Raw genomic sequence first — 18,017 nt, 5'->3', positions numbered from 1 at the left:
ACATGTGTGTGCCTCGGCATGTGTGCATGTTTGAATTGCAGTTTGCAAAACCACAAGATATTTTACTATTTCATTTTTCTGGATTGTACAAACCATAAATTCATATGACAGTGTTTCCAATTCAAGGCTAAGTCATATTGAAGGAACAAAAACATTATACATTTTTTCAGGTGTTTACATCTGATCAGAAGTACTGAAATGGTACAAAATCATTGTAGTGAGAAACATTTTTGTGACAGAACACATAGACCCAGGAGGCAGAGAAAAACAACTTTAATTTAGAAAACCCACAATGTCTAGACCTCTTCTGTAATATATAATACTTTGAGTCATTCTGTGTAGTTCTTTAGTATTGCAAAACTAAATGGATATTTCTTCCTGAGACTAAAAATATACATATAATTAATAAAATTTAATTCTTTACCCTTCCTCTCTCTCAAAAAAATAAATTACCTGACCTTCAAAACACGTCTGTGTCTAACTTTGTTAAGGGTTACCTTTGTGTTTTCTTTTAGCATGAGACTGATGGTTTAGTCCAAGCTGTCACTCAAACTCTGTAGGTTAAAAGGTCTCCATTTATTTATCTTGGTGCTCATATTAACCAGTTAAATGGTCGAATAGCAGTCAATGACTGGGAAAAACAGATATTTGAGAAGCAAAACATCTGGTACTTGGAAAATTACAGAAGTTCTTTGGTGGAATTTATTATTAACTAATGACTGACTAAGCATAAGAAGTTGTATATTTTCCTACCTTTGAAAATAATAAATCTTGTGAAGTGACACACATCGTTTACAAATAGTTGGTAAAAATTGTTCTGCAGACCTATCAAAAAAAGAGGTCTCAGGGAGCTTTTATTTTCCGACTACTGACAACCTGGGATGTGAAGCTGACACGTTACCTGCCCTTCCCCCAAAACACACACACAAAGACAAGGCAAGAGAAAAGCTGAAATGTAGAACTAGGCTTGGTGACATGAAGTTGAGGTGACTCCATGGAGAAGGAAGGAGCTGTCTACGCCTTAATGAGGCCAGAATCCACTCTTTAAAAGCAAATTCACCAGCTGCCCACTCAGCATGGGTCACCTTCCCGGCTTCCTCACATCTGTCAGTAACACTGCCAGTCTCCGAAGCAAGAAATCCGTCATCATCGGCCACTCTCGGCCTCCAACCCTACGTGCAATCTGTGACCAAGCCCTGTCATCTCCACTCAGAGCCTCTCCATTCACCCTTCCTGGACCACAGGGAAGAGTTGTTTTAAGTATAAACAAACACAGGGGAATGCCACTGTCAGGACATCCTGCCGGTATCACCACCCTGGTCCCAGCCTTCTATTCCGCCAGTGAGGACACAGGCCACTGAGACAGGATTTGTTCTGGGGATGAATGGAGGGCACGCAACCCCACTGACACCTTGATTTCAGACCTCACGCCTCCAAAACTGTAAGAGAATAAATTTCCATTGTTTTAAGCCACCTACTTTGTGGTAATGTGTCACAGCAGCCACAAGAAACTAATACAAGGGCAGAGAGAATTATCTGGATCATTCACAGTTTGCCTAAAATAGGTAACTGAGACACAATTAGCTTGAAGATCTAAGCCATCTCCATATTTACCTTGTTCTCTCCTTTACTTTGGATATGTACAGGGATATGTAATAGCCTCTGAGCTATTAATACTAATGATGGTCATTATTTTTATAATTTTATCCATTATTTATTAGGTGCTAAGCTCTGGTGGCTTACAGCAATTATCTCAGTCTGTTTCCTACATCAGGCAGATCTCATTATCAACCCCATCCTTTGAAGACCTTAGCCCATAACAAAAAAAAATCTGGTAATAAATTCATTTATTCCTCTAGATATTTACATAGCTCTTTCTGCTGAAAGCACCTAACCTACACAAATTCTAGATTTCTGTTCACCTATTCCTCACACCATGGCAACTGGGGGCTCCGTAGGTCTCTTGAACTGTATTTTTCTGTAGACTTTCTGTTCTTGCTTTTGGTCTTCACTGAGGAAACACACGGGCTTCTCCTCCGAGGATAGCCTAGCCCCTGGATCACATGCTGTTCCTGCAACAGAGCCCCACAGCTCAGCACCAAGCAATCACTTTCTTTCCTGGGGCCTCTCTCCAAAAACCAATCAGAGAAGATGTCTGATGAAGAATGCCCATACCATCCTTGTGTGCTCCCTGGACATTCCTGCAAATGGCACTGTTGTGATAGGAAATGACAAACAGGTGCCCCTCGACCCTTGCTGCCCCCAAGGTGACTGATCAGTAGGTCAGCACGTGGCCTCCGCAATGAGCAGAGCCGAAGCCCAGGCTTTTTAATTGGCGGTGTCGTAAGTTACAGCTGCGATTGATTAGAGACAGATTCTCTTCAAACAAAGCTTTTCTTTTGTTGTTGTTTTTGTTGTTCTTAACCTGAAGTCATGCAGAGGGGAAAAATGGAAACTTATTCAAGTGCCAGGTAGGGAAACAAAGTATCTTTTGTGATTAAATAACAATAAGAGATTGCATTTATAGCTCAGAAGAATGAGATATCCAGTAAACTTCCAGAAGGAAACTGGAGTAGAAACCTGTACCCTATCACAAACATTTGTTGTGATCTTTAATGCCAGACTTCAAAACCAAGTTTCTCTCTTATTTTTCCCGCCAAAATTTTACTAAAACAACAAGATTAATTGCACTGTGCTTTTTTCTCCTCTTTAGTTTTTCCTTGGGTAAGGAAGACACTTTGGTGAGAAACAAAACAAACCTGTAACATATCAAGCCTGCTTTACGACAAACCTACTAGACTGGTACAACAAACGAGCCTGCCAGCTTCCAAGAAGTTATCTTAGGCGACCAAACACTTAACACTTATTCCAGCAATGCCAGGACTTTATTCAAAATTTCTTGGCATTTCTCTTTGGAGAATTCCTTCAAGTCTGTTTCTGAACCAACCACATGAAAAGCTGGAGCAGTGCATCATACTCAACCTCAGATTTAGGGCCAAAAATGGCATTGTAGTGTTGGCAGTTCTTTGTACTCAACAGACTAGTGCTTCTCTGCAGAGGTCAGGGGAGGGTGATTTTGCCCCCACCAGAGGACATTAGTCAGTGTCTGGAGACATATTTGATTGTCGCAACTAGGAAGTGAGGTGCTACTGGCATCTGGCGGTAGAGGCCAAGGATGCTGCTGTGCACAGGACAGTCCTCCACAATGAAGAATTATCCAGCCAAAAATGTTAGTAGTACCACAATTGAGAAACCCCACTCCAGACTCAGCTGCAACTGACTTCAGGACAGTGAAATCCTCCCTCTGAAGACCGAGATGTTATTAGGAAGAATTTCTTGAGTCTTTTGATAGGATTTCATCAGTTAACAACATATTGAATGAAAGCAACATCACTAGGAAAAAAAAATTGGTTTCCCCAAAGGAAAATTTTGAAGAGGAACAACTCATTTGATCTCTCTGCTCACTCAGTTGGTTACCAAGAAACCTGCATGTGCTCAGGGATGCCTTCCTGAGATGCTCCAGTTACACTGACTCCCAGACTACAGGTTCTTAGCTTTCTTTTTGAAGCTGCTAAATCTCTTCTCAAAATGCACATGTGGTTAGGTGAAGCTCAATATTAAAAACAAAAAAATTATACTTTAAGTTTTAGGGTACATGTGCACAACATGCAGGTTTGTTACATATGTATACATGTGCCACGTTGGTTCCATTTTACAATAAATTCTGGTTTCACTGTAAATAAAATATTTAAACATGAAAGAAGAAAAAACAAAAAAAATTATAGAGTTTCTCTACTTGCAGAAAGGGTAGACAGGAAGGGCTGGAACCTTCCTTGTTCATGGCCACCCGTAACCATCTCTGCCCTTCCCCATTGTACCCTGTTCCTAGGACCCTGCAAGTGTTACTTTGAAGACCACTGTCCAGCAACCGAGCTGTGAAGGCACAGAACTGTGTGGATCAGGAGACTTCATGCGGTGGTGTGCTGATCCACTTCATGACACCACGTTCTGACCCTTGGGCCCTAAAATATATTCCCCTGGAAATGTTTCTGTCAAGTCAATTTATCTACTAGGTTCTGAGGAGCAGCAGCATTGGCTGTCTTTCCTTGAGGACTTCTATTCTAACTAATTAGAAAATCACTTATGCAAATAACACAGAAGTATAATTTATAAAGCAATAGAAGTAACCACAAAGCAGGTGATTTTTTAAAAATCTATCATTTTAGCATGCCTTAGGCACTTTTCTGCCCTCCTGACACCTACCTTCAGTGTGCTGAAAATAATGCTATGCTTAAAAGCAAAAATTAGAAATGTTGGTTCTAATTTGCCATTTGGACTCTAGGAAATAGGATGGCTTAAGGCCAAGATTGCATTCTACACTCCTAACTACATGGGATGCTCACGTTTGTTCCAAATAGTCAAAAGCAGCATCAGCTGAAACAATGTACCTGAATTGTAAAAAGTGTTTGGATTAAAATTCCATAACACTGATAAGGAAATGTGTCAGTCCATTTAGGCTGCTATAACAAACTACCTTAGATTCGGTAATTTATAAACATGAAAAATTTATTCTTTGTATAGTTCTAAAGGCTGGGAAGCCCAAGATCAAGGCACCAGTATCATCTTAGAAAAATGAGACATTCAGGGAACTTCCTAGCAGAAATTGAAATAAAAACCTATGCTCTATCACAAACAATTGCTATGATCTTTAATGCCAGACTTCAAAACCAAGTTTCTCCCCTATTTGGTGTCTGGTGGAAGCCTATTTCTCATAGAAGGCATAATCTCACTTTGTGCTCACGTGGTGGAAGGGGCAAACAAGGTCCCTGGAGCCTTCTTTATAAGGGCACTCAGCCCATTCATGAGGGTTCTGCACTCATGACCTAATCACCTTCTACAGGCCCCATCTCTTAATACTATTGCACTGGAGTAGGTGTCAACATATGAATTTGGGGGGAACACAAATCTATAGACCATAACAAAAGAAGAAAAAGAGAAAATCATCCCCAAATACACCAGAGACCACCCAAACTGGGCATCATCTAGGTGGGAATCTCTTAAAATGCTATTTTCTACTTGAGATGAATGGCCCTAATTCTGCCTGCGATCATCAGCCTTCAAGATGCCTGCTCCGCCCTCCTGATAGTCACACTCTTGTGTAGTCCCTCCCACACTGTTCCAGGGCTGAGTCTATGTGACCAGTAGCATATGGCAAAAGTAGTGATATGAGACTTCTGAGTTTCCAGGTTGTAAACTGACCTATGGAAAGGCCCACATGCTGAGGGGCTGAGGGGAGGCCCCCAGCCAACAGTCAGGAGCCTGCAAAAACTGAGGCCTGCCAACAATCGTGGGAATTAATTAACTAGAAGAGGATCCTTCCTCAGTTGAGCCTTTAGATGAGACTACAGGCCCAGCCAACAACATGGCAGCACACAAGACACCCTGAGTCAAAACCTACCCAACTACATCACTTTTGGATTAATGGCCCTCAGACACTGTGTGAAATAATACATGTTTGCTATTTTAAATGGATAAGTTGTTATGTAACAATAGATAATTAATATTCTGCCTCAACCATATCCTGAGGCCTAAGAGAGAGAGATTATGAAGGAAAAGTTTTATAAGATATCTAAAAGTAGGATCAAACTAAGGGAAAGATGATCAGAATTGGGTAGAGAGGGCAGTGAGAAATAGCCACTGTGATAACTCTGACTACCAGGACCAGCTTGTTATTTTTATTATCTCCTATTTCCATGAAGTAATCAACACATAAACAAAAAGAGCCTGTGAACTTTCACTGGGACAACAACCAGGACTGAACAGAAAAAAATGGAATTCTCTGTAGCCAAGTTTCTAGATGTGGAAGAATCCCAACAGAAGGAAGCAGACAGACTCTGGGACCTTCCACACGGAAGAAGAGGAGAAAACGTGGAAGCGCTTTAAGTCTGAAATAGGGGCTAAGAGCTTAACTCCTTGAAGCATTCATTGAACAAACATTAACTGAGCATCTATTATATTTAGACAGTGTGCTAGACACTGTGAGAGCTGCAGAGCAGCATGTTATTCAGGTGGAGGTGTGCATCAGATGCCGGGGGGACTAGTGAAGAGACAATTACATCGTAATCAAGAAGGAGGAGTCAAAAAAGGCTTTCAAGGCCAGGTGTAGTGGCTCACGCCTATAATCCTAGCACTTTGGGAGGCCGAGGCAGGCGGATTGCCTGAGCTCAGGAGTTCGAGACCAGCCTGGGCAACACGGTGAAACCCTGTCTCTACTAAAATACAAAAGAAATTAGCTGGGCATGGTAGTGTGCTCCTGTAGTCCCAGCTACAGGTGCTGAGGAGGCTGAGGCAGGAGAATTGCTGGAACCTGGGAGGCAGAGGTTGCAGTGAGCAGAGATCATGCCATTGCACTGCAGCCTGGGAAACAGAGCAAGACTCTGTCTGTACAAAAAAAAAAAAAAAAAAGGCCTTCAGGAGTAGTGGAGATTTGTGAGTTTTGATGAACCAGAAGGAAAACTAGAAGAAAAATATTCCTGGAAAATGCAACACGCGCAATGACACAGAATGCAAAACATCGTGACAAGCTAGGAGAATTACAAATAATGCAGGATAGTTGGAGGGAAGAATCCATTCCGGAGGCTTGTGGAAAATTAGGATATAAAGAGGTCACTAGGGCAAAATCACAAAGGTATTTAAGGATAAAAGTATTGAGTTTCAACTTGGAAATTAAAATCTATGATTAACCATTGAAAAACTGTAAGCATGCAAGCATTCACTCATTCAACAAATATTAATGGAGCATCCTCCCCAAGCAACACCTTATACTGGCATAGCACTAGGGATACCTCAGTGGACAAGATAGATGTGGTCCCTGCCCTTGTTGCACTTACAGTTCAGAAGGAAAAATATGCAATTGAATTCATATTTTAGCAGATATGATCCCGTTAGTAGTTTTGTAGGGAATGGGTAGGCATGGGAGGGGGAGGGAAGAATGAAGGGTTTTGCGGATGCATTTCCAAAACCATCCTCATAGTCTATCCTGCCCTCTGGCCTCACCTGTCTTCACATTTACCAAAGACACTCTAAAAATTCCATTTCTAGTATATCAATTTTATATGGGCCAAGCAAGGATCTTTCAGACCTATCCTGTTTAAGCTCGTTTCTATTTTCTCCATGGCAAGAAAGACTCACCAAATGTCAGAATTGAAAGAGACCCTGGAGACTCTGATCCAAGCATGTATGAATATGGAAACTGAGGCCCAGAAAGAGCAAGGAGCACCTGCAAGCCCCCAAGGCTGGTTGCAGCAGAGCCGGCAGGAACTCAACTCTCCCGTGTTCCATTCCAGTGCTTTTTTCACCACAGCTCACTAATGCCATCATCCTTGGACTGCTATGCTTCAGCAGCCAGCAAGAGCAGCATGCAAAAAAAGCCCGGAGCGTGGCAGAGATTTGAGCCTCACTGAAACGCGATGGCTTCATTCGGCAGCCATCCAAGGTCCCAGTGAAGGCTGTTTTCCTCCACTCAATTAGACAGAGGACTGGGGGAAGATCAGGCTAGGAAATTCTCTGGGGTCTCATCTGTTAATTGAAGTCACTGTCAGATTTTCCACAGTATGACAGATGATCAAAGATTTCTTCTCCTTTTCTTTATTGCCCTCTTATTTCAAGGCAACATTAGGCCAAATTACAAGTAAGAAATAGTACAATCTATTTTAAAATGGAAATAAAACAGTCAAAGGGGAATGGAAGGGCCTAATCACTTAGATATTTTCAAAGTTTGATGCCAAGGAGCATCCATTTTTCAAGAGGGAAGAGAATTTCATTTTGGATGATTCTGTGGAATTGTGTGAGCTCCGTATTGGCCCAGTATGTCTCAGCCATGTGCCAATCCCCTGCTGTTTCAATACATGCAAGGTCTCAGGTCCTTTGGGCACTGGACGCATCAGTGATCAGCAAATTAACAGCCTGTGACTATATTGACATTCATGTTCTCAACTTAATGCTTAATTTACTTAATGAACCGCTTCTGTCCTCATTAAAAGGGTAGGATGTCAAAAGTGTATTGGACTAGGCAATATGATAAATAGATAGGGAGGGGTCCTCATTCTCAGGGTGAATTGTTTGCATTTCATGCATTTCATTCATTCCATGAACATTTACTTCTGAGTGCCTATTGTGTGAGTGCCTGGTCCCGGGGTAGGTCTAGGGCCTCCAGCTGAAAGGTGCTCCCTCCACCCAAAAAGAGCTAAGCACTGGATAATATCAACCAGTTTACAATCACCCAACAATGAGGTGAGTGCCCTGAAACTCTCTGAGCTGAAAGAAGATTTTTTTGTTTGTTTTTTTTTGTTTTGTTTTTTTGTTTTTTTGTTTTTGAGACGGAGTCTTGCTCTGTCACCCAGGCTGGAGTGCAGTGGCGCAATCTCGGCTCACTGCAATCTCCGCCTCCCGGGTTCACGCCATTCTCCTGCCTCAGCCTCTCCGAGTAGCTGGACTACAGGCGCCCGCCACCACGCCTGGCTAATTTTTTGTATTTTTAGTAGAGACGGGGTTCCACCGTGGTCTCGATCTCCTGACCTCGTGATCCGCCCGCCTCGGCCTCCCAAAGTGCTGGGATTACAAGCATGAGCCACCGTGCCCAGCCGAAAGAAGATTGTTGAATAAAGTAACCATCGGACTGAAGACAGAAGTGTCAGCCTAAGCACAAATCTATAAATTTCCTGATTGTCGATAGGTAGTACTCCCAAATAATAGGGGGGAAAAAAAACTCATCCAACAGGAATAAAACCAAGAATTGCCCATTCCAAATAAAAGGGACAGCAAAAGTTCTATCCAAAACAAACAGAACCCAAACCAACAATTATCTCTAGGTAAGATTTTCTAATCACTAAAATCATGATGAAATATCTTTCCTTCCTCCTTTGTGCTGACAAGACATCAGCTTCTTAGGGCATTGGTTGCTTTCTGCCTTTCACTATAGCTATTTGTAGATATGTCTATCTCCCCTACTTCATGGTAAGTTCTTCAGGACTCTGAGTTCCTGGTGCCTAAATCACTGCCAGGTCATGTTGATTTCTCAATTCATGTTAGATGCATTGCAATGAAATTCCAAAATGAGGGGTATGTTTTTTGTCATAGATAGCCCATCCCTCTCCCCTTGCTCAAGACCATCAATGTATAGAGAAGTGGTTAAAAGCACAGATCCTGGAGTCCAGCTGTCTGTGTCTAGATCCTGGCTAGCACTTACTGGCTATGTGACCTTGGGATAAGTTATTAACACATACTGTATGCCAGTTTTCTCATATAAAAAATGAGGATAGAAATATTACTGCCTCACACTGTTGTGAGGTCCGAATGTTTTAATATATGGAAAATAATTTGGGTGGGGGAGAATAAAGTAGGGAAATCTTGCAAAATTTGTCCTCCCCAGGGGCAAAAAATGTCACTGGAAAACTGCTTCCTATTATAAGGGGATTTGCTATTTCCAGAAAGTTGCCCATTTTAGGGTCTGAGTCACATTGTAGCTGAATCTCAGTCCCAAACTTTAGAAGTTTTCCCTTAATTCTTCTTTTTATTAAAGAGAAGCTGTAACAAAGACTAAGCATGTGTTATATAGCTCAGTAGTTCATACCTTTAAAAAATGAGAATTAAATGAAAACTGACAGCCTCAATAACATTTCAAGTCTCTCATTAATCTACTCTATACCCCTTTAAGTATGTGTTACATGCAAGAGACCGTGCGCCCCGTGGAAGTAGAAATCTTATTTTTAAAATCTTTGATGTCATATCACTTAATACAGCATCAGACGTATAGTAAGTGCTCAATAAATATTTCATGAATAAATAGCTCATTTTATTTTGGGTCATATTTTTTATGTATTTCCTTGATATAAATAAAGCTACAAATTACATTGATACATATATACGTGTGTGTGTGTGTGTGTGTGTGTGTGTGTGTGTGTGTATTAGTCCACTGCTGATAAAGACATACCCAAGACTGGGAAGAAAAAGAGGTTTAATTAGACTTACAGTTCCACATGGCTGGGGAAGCCTCAGAATCATGGCAGGAGGTGAAAGGCACTTCTTACATGGTGGTGGCAAGAGAAAATGTGGAAGATGCAGAAGTGGAAACCCCTGATAAGCTCATCATATCTCATGACACTTATTCACTACCATGAGAACAGTATGGGGGAACCACCCCCATGATTCAAATTATCTCCCACCGGGTCCCTCCCACAACATGTGCGAATTATGGGAGTACAATTCAAGAAGAAATTTGGGTGAGGACACAGAGCCAAACCATATCATTCTGCCCCTGGCCCCTCCAAATCTCATGTCCTCACATTTCAAAACCGATTATGCCTTCCCAACAGTCCCCCAGAGTCTTACTAATTTCAGCATTAATCTAAAAGTCCACAGTCCAAAGTCTCATCTGAGACAAGGCAAGTCCCTTCCACCTATGAGCCTGTAAAATCAAAAGCAAGCTAGTTACTTCCTAGATACAATGGGGGTACAGACATTGGGTAAATACAGCCATTCCAAATAGGAGAAATTGGCCAAAACAAAGTGGTTACAGGGCCCATGCAAGTCCAAAATCCAGTGGGGCAGTCAAATTTTAAAGCTCCAAAATGATCTCCTTTGAATCCATGTCTCACATCCAGGTCACGCTGAGCTAGACAGCACTCTAGGTCCAAATCTACCTGTAACAGGAAGCAACTTTCCAGGGACATATTTGCCCCTGGGTAGGACAAAGAGCTACAGATTTTATTTTCTAATTTATGCAATGATTTCAAAATGTCAAATCATAAATTGTGTACCTAACATTTATAATGGTTATTTCTAGTTCAAATGACACTGGTAATTCCAAATAAAATGCATCAAAGAGGAAATGCTGCTAAATGCCAATACAGTGACATAGTCACAGGAAAGAGATCAAGCAACACAGTTTCATCAGACTTATCCCCACCCGGCTTTAGAACCAAAGCATTCCTGGCTTCTTTGTAGCTTCACTGGGAAATGTAGAAAATTCCCTTCGCATTCTCTCCTGTAGCCCCCATTGGTGGTAAAAAGCAAATCACATGAGATGATTTATCTTTATGAAAGTAACAAAAACTAATTCAAATATTTTTCCCTTTACTTCCATTTTCTGTCTTCTTTGTAGTGTTACCTTTGGTAACCCAGATGCTAAACAAGACTGTTAATAAAGTAAAAAACGATTGTATTCAGATTAGGTCCAATAGGTTCCCAAACTCTGTTAACTTATATGAGGGGAAAATTTTGAAAGAATTCTGAGTGGCAAAATACCATATGTAGTATAACCAGCGATAAACACAGATCTTAATAAAGAGCAACCATTTACAATCTTTTCCTTCAATATTTTAGGAATAAGAGAATAATTTTAGCAAGAAGCTAAAGAGAAAAGTTTAAATTCAGGACATTTTAGATAACCAGAAAGACTAACCGTGTCTAGATTACAAGAGAAAGACAACTCCCTTACTTGAAAAATGCAATTAAGAAAAAGGGATGTTAATGAGAATGGTTCTAGGAGAATTGGAAAGTGGAAAATAAAGTCTTTTTGCTAGTTTAACATTAGGATCATGTTTTAGCTTCATTATGCTAAAGAACACATGAAAAATATATGATTTGTTTGTATTTTCTGTAAGGCCAATTTTCTTCAGTTTGTATCACATTTTTTTTAAGAAAGCACATCATATTTTTGTCCAATGTTTAGCTTAGGGACTCACACTAATGTCATCAGTGGAACTGCAGGCTAGACTGCTCAGAACATACACAACTCCACTGCCACCTGATGCCAATATACTAAAATTGCAGGGGCAGATCTTTAAAGCAAAAATTCCTCTAAGAAGAATTTAAATTTGCATAACAAAAACTGCCTTGTAATTTCACAAAAAAATACACTTTGACATTAATGCAAATGAGAAAATGTAATGATGTTTAAAAGCTAATTAAAAGCCTAAAGGAGGCAAAATTTTTCAGTCTTGATAAAATTAGCAATATAAAATTTTTACATGACTTCACCTCATTGTTATATTATTATACTGTAAAATTTGGTGTTCTCGTTCTCCTTTTGCAAAAATACTTCCAGAGATTTGAACAATTTCGTAAATGGTAGCTTACACAACTGCATTGGTCAGGTTACTGGTACAGCTGCTGTAAGAAAGAAACCCAAAATCATGATGACGCATACAAGATAGATTTTTTTTTTCCTCATTTAAGAAAACAAAGGGCCAGGCATGGTGGCTCACACTGGAACCCCAACACTTTGGGAGGCCGAGGCAGGCGGATCGTTTGAGCACAGGAGTTGGAGACCAGTTCCCGTCTTTACAATAAATACAATAATTAGCCAGGCATGGTGGCGTGCACCTGCAGTCCCAGCTACTTGGGAGGCTGAGGTGGGAGGATTGCTTGAGCCCAGGAGGTTGAGGCAGCAGTAAGCCATGATCATGCCCCATTGCACTCCAGCCTGGGTGGCAGAGCGAGACTCTGTCTTCTCAGAAATAAAATTAAATAAATTAAATAAAACTTTTTAAAAAGTAAATAATAAGAAAACAAGGTATGAATATTTGATAATATTAAACAATAACGTTATTTTCTTAAATGGGATAATGGCATGGTAGTCATGTCTTGTTTTGTTTTAAGTCCTTAAATTTTAGAGAAGACTGAGTGGAGTGGGGGTGATCAGGTAAGACTGCCAAGGGCTGCTAGGGTTCCTTCACAATTATCAGAGATATCCTGTTAATCATTCTCCTTGTTCAAGGAGCACTCCTGCTTCCACCAGCACATCCTATACCATACTGCGAAAATAAAAAACAGGAGAAAGGAAAAACACATTCTTTGCCTATAAGACTTGACCTAGAAGTTGTACACATTACTTCTACTCACTTCTTACTGCCCAAGATTTTAGCCCCATAGTCACATCCAGAGAAATGTGATGGACACATCTTGTAAATGAAGTCTTTAAGAGGGTGACCATATACAAGTAAAAATTCTGTTAGTGTGTAATTCTATTACAAAGATTAAGGGAAAGCTGGTGGCCTCAGTAATATTTTGATTCTTTCCTTTAATCTACTCTAGATGCTTTTAAATAGGTATTGCTTTGAAGGAAGACTAGTAAACTGTTCCAGAGCAGACAGGGCTAAAGGGATATGAAAACTGAACGCAACACACACTCTAAAGGACATTATTAGAACAACTGGCAAAATCTGAGTAAGGTTTACAGATCAACTGATTGTATTGCATTAATATTAATTTTATAACTTTGATTGTACTGTGGTTGTGTAAGAGAATGTTCTTATTTTAGGAAACACATCCTGAGGAATTCACAAGTAAAGAACCATCTGCCTGCAACCTTTCCTTAATCTGTCAAAAAATAGACAGAGAGAAAACAAAAGCAGTAAAATGTTAACATTGGGGGACTCTGGATTAAAGGCATCTGAAAAAACTTTGTACTATTCTTGCAACTTTGCTCTTCAGTCTGAAAGTATGTCAAAATAAAAAGTTAAAAACAGTACTACCTTAATTCTGACTCAAATTAACTCATTAGATCTTTTTTAAGGTGGTTCATTTACAGTTTAGCCATTATATAACACCTTGGTTGAACTCAAATTTCAGAAAATTGAGTAGACTTAGTTGCCATATTTGGTCTAACTTACCCTCCCACCCACCATCTTACAATGAAGAGGGTTATAATGGAGAAATGATTTGCAGCATTGCAAATGGTGAGAAGAAGGCCACACAGGCACAGCTAAAGTAGGCAGGAATCCAGAGGAGGCAACAAGGAGAATTCCTGGACCAGAAGCAAGGGCAGACACTCTACCCCAGCCTCTCCTTCTGCCAGATTTGGGGGAAAAGCAGAATTCTTGTCCATTTATGCTCAGGCTCACATTGCCATGACAGTAGCAATCTGTGCACTTCCATTTCGGGGATGCATAGGAACCTCAGGTCCTCCCAGTTCTTAAACCAAATTTGGCATCAGCCAAGGCTTTATCCTTGTCAGAGCAGACAAAGCTGTTCTGATGCCCAGATGTCCCTGTATGATATGTCTACCTCCATCCTGCAGTATTGCAGAAAGTCAGTCTTCCCACACAATCTTCAAAGAGTAAGAACCCTAAAACCGTCTGCTCCATAAAGCCTTTTTCGGATGGAGAGATGCTCCTTGCTTTGATCTATCACAAGCAGACTGCCTACAGACTCTTCCCCTTCCCCTATTGGAGATATCTACTTTTAGCATGGGACAGAAATACACATTTAACTCTAGGGTCCTGACAGTCAACAACAACTGCTGATTGGTTATACTTCAATTTTGTTTCAAGCACCAAGCTACTCCTTTGATGCTTAGATTGTGACATATTTTTCCAAGCCCCCACCTTCACCCCAATGGTTGAACAGCTCTTAGTAGCACTTCCCAAAGGGGACACTTCAAGGGCAGAGCCCAGGTCCAGGGGTGAGTGGAGACTCTGCCACCATTCAGCTGGTTGTGTCATACTGACTTGAAAGCAGGGAGCAAACGTCCTCCCCAGGAGCTCACTAGGCTTTGCAGCAAGGAGCTTCTCTTTTGCTGAAGTTACTCAAAAACAAAACCCTAGGAAGAAACTCTGTTGGGGAAGCAGAGGGAGGCCCTTCTCCCTCTTTACGCTTTGCCGGACTCAAAAGAAACGGGAACTTATTCAATGTTTGTAATATGTACAGCTAGTAATCATGTCCTGGACTTGCCAGATAGCATTCACATCTTCTCCCTTTGGATTTGAAAAATACATACAGATGCCTCTCAACTTACATCCCAATAAACTCATCAGAAGTTGAAAATATCATAAGCTAAAAATGCATGTAATACACTTAACCTAATGAACATTATAGCTTAGCCTAGCCCACCTTAAGTGTGCTCAGAATGCTTACATTAGCCCACAGGCAAAATCATCCAACACAAAACCTATTTTATGACAAAGTTTTGAATACCTCATGTAATTTATTGAATATAATACTGAAAGTGAAAAAGAGAATGGCTGCATGAGTACTGGGAATGCTTCACAGGGGTGAGTAAAAGGCTATCTCCTCCCCATGTCTTCTAAAAGTGCTGGATAACTAGATAGGTTCAAATGATATTCAGCATCATCACAGACCTGTAATCTATAAAATGCCAAATCATCTTGGGAGAACAAAGGAAATGTTGCATGCTCTAACCCTGAAGGTAAATTATTCCTACTTGTTTTAAATCCTATTGCTCTACTCTAATTGGATTCATGAGTCCTATAATGCCTTATAACAGCTACACAGAAGCAATGACCTAGATTCTACTCAACCTTCCTCAAGCCGGGAACTCAGAAGCCAACACTCGAAAGCTGGCCTGTTTTAACTGAACAGACTATTTCAAGTGGCTCTGATCAGAAGCTACAATACATTTGAGTCTATGGCTATTTTCTTGCCACAAAATTTGCCTGTGTACCTGTCAAATGTTCCTTTTCTCTGCATGATCACTGATCTGATGAGGGAAAAAAAAACTGCCTTAGCAAAAAGTATGTGTTTCATTTCCTGATCTTGGGAGCTCTAAGCTCCGCAAGACTCTTGGAGCCACCATTGAGCAAATCTTTTCCCTCCACCAGTGATAAATTTGTTGCAAAGGAGAAGGAAAGTTGCACGACACCTGTAAATAAACAGCTTCTGAAATCAATGAAGACAGAGAATTACTTTTGTTCCTAATTTATTTTTCCTCATTCACAGAAAGCTGCCAGTAACCCTGGCCTGACTCTACCACCTCTCAGGACTGATTCTCCCTCTACCTTCATTGAAAGGCTGAATACCACATATCCCCGGAACTCATTGGTGAAGGAGGGCTTGGAAATGCCACATCCACACCCTTGAGCTCAAGTCCATTGAGATTGGCATGTTCTAAATCACAGGAAGAAGCTCCTTCATGAGGTTGTGGTTTTCCTAACCTTCAGCTAACTGGTTTTTACAGGCTTTTAGGAGACTAACATATTGGGTATGAAATCACCAGTCTACATAGTCAGTCCACAGAGGGCTTATTCTGCCCTGTTTCTCTTATTTGCACACAGTTTGCACCTTGAGCAAGGAACACAGCAGCATGCCTAGAAGCCTCAATGGCACTAGAGAGGCTGAGGACTCAGTCCTTGCTGGAATCATTTAATATTTACTCAGCGTTTATCTATATAGCATAATGACTAATCCCAAGGGCCCTGGTTTGAATCCCAACTCTGCCACTTATTAGTTATGTGACCTTGAACAAGATAATTCACTTCTTTATGCATCAATTTTTCTCATCCATAAAAGGAAATTACTTCATAGAGCTGTGAGAATTCAACGAGCTCAAATGCATAGAAGTCTTAGAACAGAGCCTGGCACATAGAAGACTCAATAAATGTTAGCTTTGTTGTTATAAGCTCCTCTCAATAGCTATCAGCTGTTTTCATTAATTTTGGCCATGTCTACGGGGATCTGAAAAAACCTAAGTGAAAGGTTCACTCATGTTGGCTACTACCTTAGGCCGTCCCAAATGGAGCAAGGACATAGGTCAGTTAAGAGCTGGAAAAAGGGGTGATTCTAAATGCCAGCTCAGAGCCTCTGACACTGATCAGATTTACAATGTTATTGTTGCCGCCCACACATTCGTCATTATTTTCTTTATGGTGATACCAATCATAATTGGAGGATTTGGTAACTGGCTAGTCCCTCTGATAATTAGTGCACCCAATATGGCATTTCCCCAGATAAATGAGCTTCTGACTTTTCCCCACCATTTTCCTACTCCTACTTGCATCCTCAATAGTAGAAGCCGGTGCTGGGACTGGCTGAACAGTTCATCCCTCTTTAGCAGGGAATCTAATACATGCAGGAGCCTCTGTGGATCTAACCATCTTCTCACTCCACTTGGCAGGTGTTTCCTATTTTGGGGGCCATTAACTTTATTACTATGATTATTAATATAAAACCCCCAGCCTTATCCCAATATCAAACACCCTTTCGTCTGATCAGTCCTCATTATGGTAGTCCTTCTACTCCTTTCTCCTCCTGTCGGGGTTATCTCCCACCCCCGACACTCCAGTAGACTTTGAAGCAATGGCAACTGGTATAATAGCCATCACCGCTGTTCCATCTTCTGCTTTTACCCCTGTCTCCTAGGTCATTTCTTCCATTCTTATTCTTCTAAATTCTTATCTTTTTAGCATTCTTTCTTTAATACCTATAGAGGCGGTAGGGCTTCGGGCTTCATGAGTGCTTGGCATCACTGGACTGGGATTGCTGACCCTAAACAGTACATGAAAAGTTCATATAGATTCGTGCTATTCACAGCTCAAATGTCTGTCTGGCTCTCCTCACTGCCACATAGACTCTGTAGGATTCGTGCAGAACATGCCAAGGGGGAAATTCTTCAGATGTAATGGGTTGATATTTTGAAAAAATATTTACAAAGGAAACTTAAAGTAGTTTACGAGTTGTTGTTTTTTTTTTTTAAATAAATCCCTATTATCTCAGCCTTTGTTTTCCTGTTTCTTGGAGTAATGCAAGAGCATAAGCCAGAACCAGCAAGACTGGCTTTCAGTAACACTTCTAACATTGACTTAGCATGTGACCTCGGACAAGTACATTTCAGAATTCTCATCTATTTAAAATACAGATAAAAATGTCTGACTTATCTCGTTGGGTGTTATGAGGGCCCAGTGAGATGATATATATGAAAGCGTTTTAAAAACTGTACAATTTTTTACAACTATAAAATGATATCATTATTTATGACATACTTGATGATGAGTCCTGGAAAGGATAGAGTAGAGATTGTGTCTGAGAAGTAGAAAGGCTGGAATTTTAGTTCCACATCTGCCACAAATTGACCTGATAACTTTGGGCGAATAACTTTCTCTTTCAGGTCCTGGGTTTTCTCATCTGGAAAATGAGTGGATTGGGCTAGCTGAACTCTAGGTTCCCTCCCAGAAGAATAGCCTATGAATCCAAGCCAAAGAAAAAGAAGAAAACTAATTAAG

Source organism: Symphalangus syndactylus, chromosome 8 (genome assembly GCF_028878055.3).
Source record: "Symphalangus syndactylus isolate Jambi chromosome 8, NHGRI_mSymSyn1-v2.1_pri, whole genome shotgun sequence".
NCBI classification, from domain to species: domain Eukaryota; kingdom Metazoa; phylum Chordata; class Mammalia; order Primates; family Hylobatidae; genus Symphalangus; species Symphalangus syndactylus.
This window is presented reverse-complemented; position numbering follows the sequence as displayed.